Genomic DNA, 8,009 nt, shown 5'->3' with positions numbered 1-8,009 from the left:
CTTCTTTTTCTTTTTCAATTAAAAACATTTTTCATTTAAGAAATGTGATGGATTCATTTTCATAGCTTTAAGGCATAGACACTTAGACACTAATGATCATGTAATAAAGACACAAACATAAACAAACATAAGCATAAAAATTTGAAAAATAGAAAATAAAGAACAAGGAAATTAAAGAACGGATCCACCTTAGTGATGGCGGCTTGTTCTTCCTCTTGAAGATCTTTTGGAGAACTTGAGCTCCTCAATGTCTCTTCCTTGCCTTTGTTGCTCCTTTCTCATGGTTCTTTGGTCTTCTCTAATTTCATGAAGGTGGATGGAATGCTCTTGGTGCTCCACCCTTAGTTGTCCCATGTTGGAACTTAATTCTCCTAGGGAGGTGTTGATTTGCTCCGAATAGTTTTGTGAAGGAAAATGCATCCCTTGAGGCATCTCAGGGATTTCATGATGAGGAGTTTCCTCACGCTCTTGTCCATGAGTGGGATCTCTTATTTGCTCCATCCTTTTCTTAGTGATGGGCTTGTCTTCATTAATGAGGATGTCTTCCTCTATGTCAATTCCAGCTGAATTGCAGAGGTGACAAATGAGATGAGGGAAGGCCAACCTTGCCACAGTAGAGGACTTGTCCACTACCTTGTAGAGTTCTTGGGATATAACCTCATGAACTTCTATTTCCTCTCTAATCATGATGCTATGAATCATGATAGCCCGGTCTATAGTAACTTCAGATCGGTTGCTAGTAGGAATGATTGAGCGTTGGATGAACTCCAACCATCTCTTAGCCACGGGCTTGAACTCATGCCTTCTTAGTTGAACCGGCTTTCCTCTTGAATCACTCTTCCATTGAGCGCCCTCTTCATAGATGTCCATAAGGACTTGGTCCAACCTTTGATCAAAGTTGACCCTTCTAGTGTACGGGTGTGCATCTCCTTGCATCATAGGCAAATTGAATACCAACCTTACATTTTCTGGACTAAAGTCTAAGTATTTCCCTCGGACCATTGTAAGCCAATTCTTAGGGTCCAGGTTCACACTTTGATCATGGTTCTTGGTGATCCATGCATTGGCATAGAACTCTTGAACCATTAAGATTTCGACTTGTTGAATGGGGTTGGTGAGAACTTCCCAACCTCTTCTTCGGATCTCATGTCGGATCTCCGGATATTCGCCCTTTTTGAGCTTAAAAGGGACCTCGGGGATCACCTTCTTCTTGGCCACAACTTCATAGAAGTGGTCTTGATGCACCCTTGAGAGGAATCTCTCCATCTCCCATGACTCGGAGGTGGAAGCTTTTGCCTTCCCTTTCCTCTTTCTAGAGGTTTCTCCGGCCTTTGGTGCCATAAATGGTTATGGAAAAATAAAAAGCTTTAGCTTTTACCACCCCAAACTTACAAAGTTTGCTCGTCCTCGAGCAAAAGAAGAAAGAAGAGAGTAGAAGAAGAAGAAATAGAGGAGATGGAGTAGGCTTTGTGTTTCGGCCAAGGGGGATAGGTAGTGTGTATGTTGTGTGAAAATAAAGGAGTGAAGATGGGTTTATATAGGAATGGGGAGGGGGGTATGGGTCGGCCATTATGGGTGGGTTTGGGTGGGAAAGTGGTTTGAATTTGAATGGTGAGGTAGGTAGGGTTTTATGAAGGATGGATGTGAGTGGTGAAGAGAATGGTGGGATTTGATAAGTGAGGGGTTTTTGGGGAAGAGGTATTGAGGTGTTGGTGAATGGGTGAAGAAGAGAGAGAGAGGTGGGGTAGGTGAAGATTCTGTGGAGTCCACAGATCCTGAGGTGTCAAGGATTTCTCATCCCTGCACCATGTGGCATGCAAAAACGCCCCTTGCTGCCAATCCTAGCATTAAACGCCAGGCTGCTGCTCATTTCTGGCGTTTAACGCCAGCTTCTTACCCATTCCTAGCGTTAAACGCCAGTCTGGTGCCCATTTCTGTCGTTAAACGCCCAGAATGGTGCCAGACTGGGCGTTTAACGCCCATTCTGCTACCCTTACTGGCGTTTAAACGCCAGTAAGTTTCTCCTCCAGGGTGTTCTATTTTTCATTCTGTTTTTCCTTCTGTTTTTGCTTCTTCAATTGTTTTTGTAACTTCACATGATCATCAACCTACAAAAAATATAAAATAACAAAAGAAAATAGAAATTTAACATAAATAAGTTAAAGATTGGGTTGCCTCCCAACAAGCGCTTCTTTAATGTCAATAGCTTGACAGTGGGCTCTCATGGAGCCGCACAGATGTTCAGAGCAATGTTGGAACCTCCCAACACCAAACTTAGAGTTTGAATGTGGGGGTTCAACACCAAACTTAAAGTTTGGCTGTGGCCTCCCAACACCAAACTTAGAGTTTGACTGTGGGGGCTCTGTTTGACTCTGTATTGAGAGAAGCTCTTCATGCTTCCTCTCCATGGTGACAGAGGGATATCCTTGAGCTTTAAACACAAGGGAGTCTTCATTCACTTGAATGATCAATTCTCCTCTGTTAACATTAATCACAGCTTTTGCTGTGGCTAGGAAGGGTCTGCCAAGGATGATGGATTCATCCATACGCTTTCCAGTCTCTAGGATTATGAAGTTAGCAGGGATGTAGTGGCCTTCAACTTTTACCAAGACATCCTCTACAAGTCCATAAGCCTGTTTCTTTGAATTGTCTGCCATCTCCAGTAAGATTCTTGCAGCTTGTACCTCAATGATCCCTAGCTTCTCCATTACAGAGAGAGGCATGAGGTTTATGCTTGACCCTAGGTCACACAGAGCCTTCTCAAAGGTCATGGTGCCTATGGTACAAGGTATTGAGAACTTTCCAGGATCATGTCTCTTCAGAGGTAATTTCTGCCTAGTCAGGTAATCCAGTTCTTTGATGAGCAATGGAGGTTCATCCTCCTAAGTCTCATTACCAAATAACTTGGCATTTACCTTCATGATTGCTCCAAGGTACTTAGCAATTTGTTCTTCAGTAATATCTTCATCCTCTTCAGAGGAAGAAAACTCATCAGAGCTCATGAATGGAAAAAGTAAATTCAATAGAGTCTCTATGGTCTCAGTGTGAGCCTCAGATTCCCATGGTTCCTCTTTAGGGAACTCCATGGAGGTCAGTGGACGTCCATTGAGGTCTTCCTCAGTGGAGATCACTGCCTCCTCCTCCTCTCCAAGTTCGGCCATGTGAGACGTGTTTATGGCCTTGAACTCTCTCTTTGGATTCTCTTCTGTATTGCTTGGGAAAGTACTAGGAGGGAGTTCGGTAATTTTCTTACTCAGCTGACCCACTTGTGCCTCCAAACTTCTAATGGAGGACCTTGTTTCAGTCATGAAACTTTGAGTGGTTTTGATTAGATCAGAGACTATTGTTGCTAAGTCAGAGTGGCTTTGCTTAGAATTCTCTGTCTGTTGCTGAGAAGATGATGGAAAAGGCTTGCTATTGCTAAACCTGTTTCTTCCACCATTATTGTTGTTGAAACCTTGTTGAGGTCTCTGTTGATCCTTCCATGAGAGATTTGGATGATTTCTCCATGAAGGATTATAGGTGTTTCCATAGGGTTCTCCCATGTAATTCACCTCTTCCATTGCTGGATTCTCAAGATCATAAGCTTCTTCTTCAGAGGAAGCTTCCTTAGTACTGCCTGTTGCTGCTTGTATTCCAGACAGACTCTGAGAAATTATATTGACTTGTTGGGTCAATATTTTACTCTGAGCCAATATGGCATTCAGAGTATCAATCTCAAGAACTCCTTTCTTCTGAGCTATCCCATTATTCACAGGATTCCTTTCAGAAGTGTACATGAATTGGTTATTTGCAACCATTTCAATGAGTTCCTGAGCTTCTGCAGGCGTCTTCTTCAGATGAAGAGATCCTCCAGCAGAGCTATCCAATGACATCTTGGATAGTTCAGACAGACCATCATAGAAAATATCTATGATGCTCCATTCAGAAAGCATGTCAGAAGGACATCTTCTGATCAATTGCTTGTATCTTTCCCAAGCTTCATAGAGGGATTCACCTTCCTTCTGTCTGAAGGTTTGGACTTTCACTCTATGCTTGCTCAATTTTTGAGGTGGAAAGAACTTTGCCAAGAAGGCATTAACTAGCTTTTCCCAAGAGTTCATGCTTTCTTTAGGTTGTGAATCCAACCATGTTCTAGCTCTGTCTCTTACAGAAAAAGGAAAAAGCATAAGTCTGTAGACTTCAGGGTCAACCCCATTGGTCTTGACTGTGTCACAGATTTGCAAGAATTCAGCTAAGAACTGATGAGGATCTTCCAATGGAAGTCCATGAAACTTGTAATTCTATTGCATTAGAGAAACTAATTGAGGCTTAAGCTCAAAGTTGTTTGCTCCAATGGCAGGGATTGAGATGCTTCTCCCATAGAAGTCGGGAGTAGGTGCAGTAAAGTCACCAAGCACCTTCCTTGCATTGTTGGCATTGTTGTTTTCGGCTGCCATGGTTTCTTCTTCCTTGAAGAGCTCTGTTAGGCCTTCTAAGGAGAATTGTTCTTTAGCTTCTCTTAACTTTCTCTTCAAGGTCCTTTCAGGTTCAGGATCAGCTTGAACAAGTATGCCTTTATCTTTGTTCCTGCTCATATGAAAGAGAAGAGAACAAGAAAGTAGGGAATCCTCTATGTCACAGTATAGAGATACCTTGAGGTGTCAGAGGAAAAGAAGAATAGAAGGAAGAGGTAGATAGAAGAGAATTCGAACATATAAATAAGGATAGAGTTCGAATTGCAACTTGAGGAGGAGTGTTAGTCCTTTAAATAGAAGGATGTGAGAAGAGGGGAAGAATTTTCGAAAATAAATTAAAAAGATTTTGAAATAATAATAAAAAAGAAATTTTGAAAATTTGATTGAGATTTTCGAAAATTAAGATTGGGAAAGAAATAAAGTGATTTTTGAAAAAGATTTTGAAATTAGAAATTAAAAAGATATGATTGAGAGTTAATTTTGAAAAATATGTGATTGAAAAGATATGATTGAGAAGATATGATTGAAAATCAAATTAAAAAAAGAGAATTTTTTAAAATTAAAGTTGATTACTTGAATAACAAGAAAGTAAAAGATATGATTCTTAAAATTTAAAATTTGATCCTTTCTTAATAGGCAAGTAACAACTTAAAAATTTTGAAGTAAATCGTTAATTTTAGCAAGGATTTTCGAAAATAGTAATAAATAAAAAAAATGGAAAGAAATTGATTTTGAAGAGATATGATTGAAAAGATATGATTTGAAAAATATTTGATTTTGAAAAATTATGAAGATTTGAAAAAAATTTGAATTAAAAACAAAATCTTCCCTCTAGTGTCATCCTGGCGTTAAACGCCCAGAATGGCATCCATTCTGGCGTTTAACGCCCAAAACTCTACCTTTTTGGGCGTTAAACGCCCAGCTAGGTACCCTGGCTGGCGTTTAAACACCAGTTTTCCTTCTTCACTGGGCGTTTTGAACGCCCAGCTTTTTCTGTTTGATTCCTCTGCTGAATGTTCTGAATCTTCAATTCTCTGTATTATTGACTTAAAAAGACACAATTTTGAAAATATTTTTGAATTTTTAATGATGAGAAACAATCAAAATATAATTAATCTTAGGAAACTCAAATCAAACAAACAATGCATGCAGGACACCAAACTTAAAAATTTTCATATAGGAGACACTAACAAATTGAGAATGCATATGAGAAATAACAAAACACACAAAACAAGAGAATTTAAAGATCAGAGCAATGAAATCATCAAGAACAACTTGAAGATCAATGAAGAACATGCATGAATTCGAAAAATGCAAGAAGAACAGAAACATGCAATTGACATCAAACTTAAAAATTGATACTAGACTCAAACAAGAAACATAAAATATTTTTTATTTTTATGGTTTTATAAATTTTTTTGTGATTTTCGAAACTTATATGGAAAAGAAAATAAAGAGAATCAAAACTTTTAATAAGAATTCTAGGAATCATGCAATGTTAGTCTAAAGCTTCAGTCTAAAAAGATTAGACATGTTTGGCCAAGTTTCAGCAAGACATTACATTTAACAGCTAAATTGATGAGAATCAATCAGCTTTTGTGATGATAAGAACATCACCTTGAAACTCTAGAATCCATTCTTAAAAATTCTGAAAAGTACCTAATCTAAGCAACAAGATGAACCGTCAGTTGTCCAAACTCGAACAATCCCCGGCAACGGCGCCAAAAACTTGGTGCACGAAATTGTGATCATCAACAATGGCGCCAAAGACTTGGAGCTCTTAAACGTGAATCACACTTTGTCACAATTTCGCACAACTAACCAGCAAGTGCACTGGGTCGTCCAAGTAATACCTTACATGAGTAAGGGTCGATCCCACGGAGACTGTCAGCTTGAAGCAAGCTATGGTCACCTTGTAAATCTCAGTCAGGCGAATTCAGATGGTGATTGATAATTGATAATTAAAAGATAAACATAAAATAGAATAAAGATAGAGATACTTATGTAATTCATTGGTAGGAGTTTCAGATAAGCGTACGAAGATGCTTTGTTCCTCCTGAACCTTTGCTTTCTTATTGCCTTCTTCCAATCATTCATACTCCTTTCCATGGCAAGCTTTATGTTGGGCATCACCGTTGTCAATGGCTACTTCCCGTCCTCTCAGTGAAAACGTTCCAAATGCGCTGTCACCACACGGCTAATCATCTGTCGGTTCTCGATCATGTCGGAATAGGATCCATTGATCCTTTTGCGTCTGTCACACGCCCCGCAATCGCGAGTTTGAAGCTCGTCACAGTCATCCCTTCCCAGATCCTACTCAGAATATCACAGACAAGGTTTAGACGTTCTGGATCTCAGGAATGGCCGCCAATAAGTCTAGCCTATACCTTGAAGGTTCCAATCTTAGATTAGAAACCCAAGAGATACGCATTCAAGCCATTGCTAGTAGAACAGAGGTGGTTGTCAGGCACATGTTCATAGGTGAGAATGATGATGAGTGTCACGGATCATCACATTCATCATGTTGAAGAACGAATGAATATCTTGGAGAAGAAACAGACTTGAGTTGAATAGAAAAGCAATAGTACTTTGTATTAATTCATGAAGAACAGTAGAGCTCCACACCTTAATCTATGGTGTGTAGAAACTCCACCGTTGAAAATACATAAGAACAAGGTTTAGGCATGGCTGTGAGGCCAGCCTCCCAAACGTGAAAAGGTCTATCAAAGTATGAGTCAAAGATGATCAAAAGATGAAAATACAATAGTATAAGGTCCTATTTATAGAGACTAGTAGCCTAGGGTTTACAGAAATCAGTAATTAATGCAGAAATCTTCTTTCGGGCCCACTTGGTGTGTGCTTGGGCTGAGCATTGAAGCTTTCATGTGTAGAGACTTTTCTTGGAGTTAAACGCCAGCTTTTGTACCAGTTTGGGTGTTTAACTCCAACTTTTATGCCAGTTTTGGAGTTAAACGCTAGAATTCTTGAGCTGACTTGGAATGCCTGTTTGGGCCATCAAATATCGGGCAAAGTATAAACTATTATATATTGATGGAAATCCCAGGATGTCTACTTTTTAATACAATTAAGAGCGCACCAATTGGGCTTCTGTAGCTCCAGAAAATCTACTTTGAGTGCAGGGAGGTCAGAATCCAACAGCATCTGCAGTCCTTTTTCAGCCTCTGAACCTGATTTTTGCTCAGGTCCCTCAATTTTAGCCAGAAAATACCTGAAATCACAGAAAAACACACAAACTCATAGTAAAGTCCAGAAATATGATTTTTAAATAAAAACTAATAAAAACATAATAAAAACTAATTAAAATATATTAAAAACATTCTAAAAACAATGCCAAAAAGCGTATAAATTATCCGCTCATCAAACCCCCTCCTCAACATAGCCCTCAACCACCATACTCACAAGCCTCATACCACCAAATACTTCCATATGATCCTAACCCTTATCTACCATACCAACAACCATATGAGCCATATGAACCATACTTAGAATCACCACTATTCCAATATCAATATCTCCAAGAACCACCACTTC

At 39.3% G+C, this 8,009-nt stretch overlaps 1 non-coding gene across 1 annotated transcript; it reads left to right on the top strand.

Annotated features, from left to right (window-relative positions):
• Positions 1 to 3,929: 3,929 nt before the first annotated feature.
• LOC148545373 (small nucleolar RNA R71) lies at positions 3,930 to 4,037 on the top strand. The gene has a single exon (XR_015901771.1). It is a non-coding gene; the product is annotated as a small nucleolar RNA R71 (small nucleolar RNA).
• Positions 4,038 to 8,009: the final 3,972 nt, after the last annotated feature.

Source organism: Arachis ipaensis, chromosome B9 (genome assembly GCF_059453495.1).
Source record: "Arachis ipaensis isolate K30076 ecotype BB chromosome B9, ASM5945349v1, whole genome shotgun sequence".
Lineage (NCBI taxonomy): Eukaryota > Viridiplantae > Streptophyta > Magnoliopsida > Fabales > Fabaceae > Arachis > Arachis ipaensis.
This window is presented reverse-complemented; position numbering and strand designations above follow the sequence as displayed.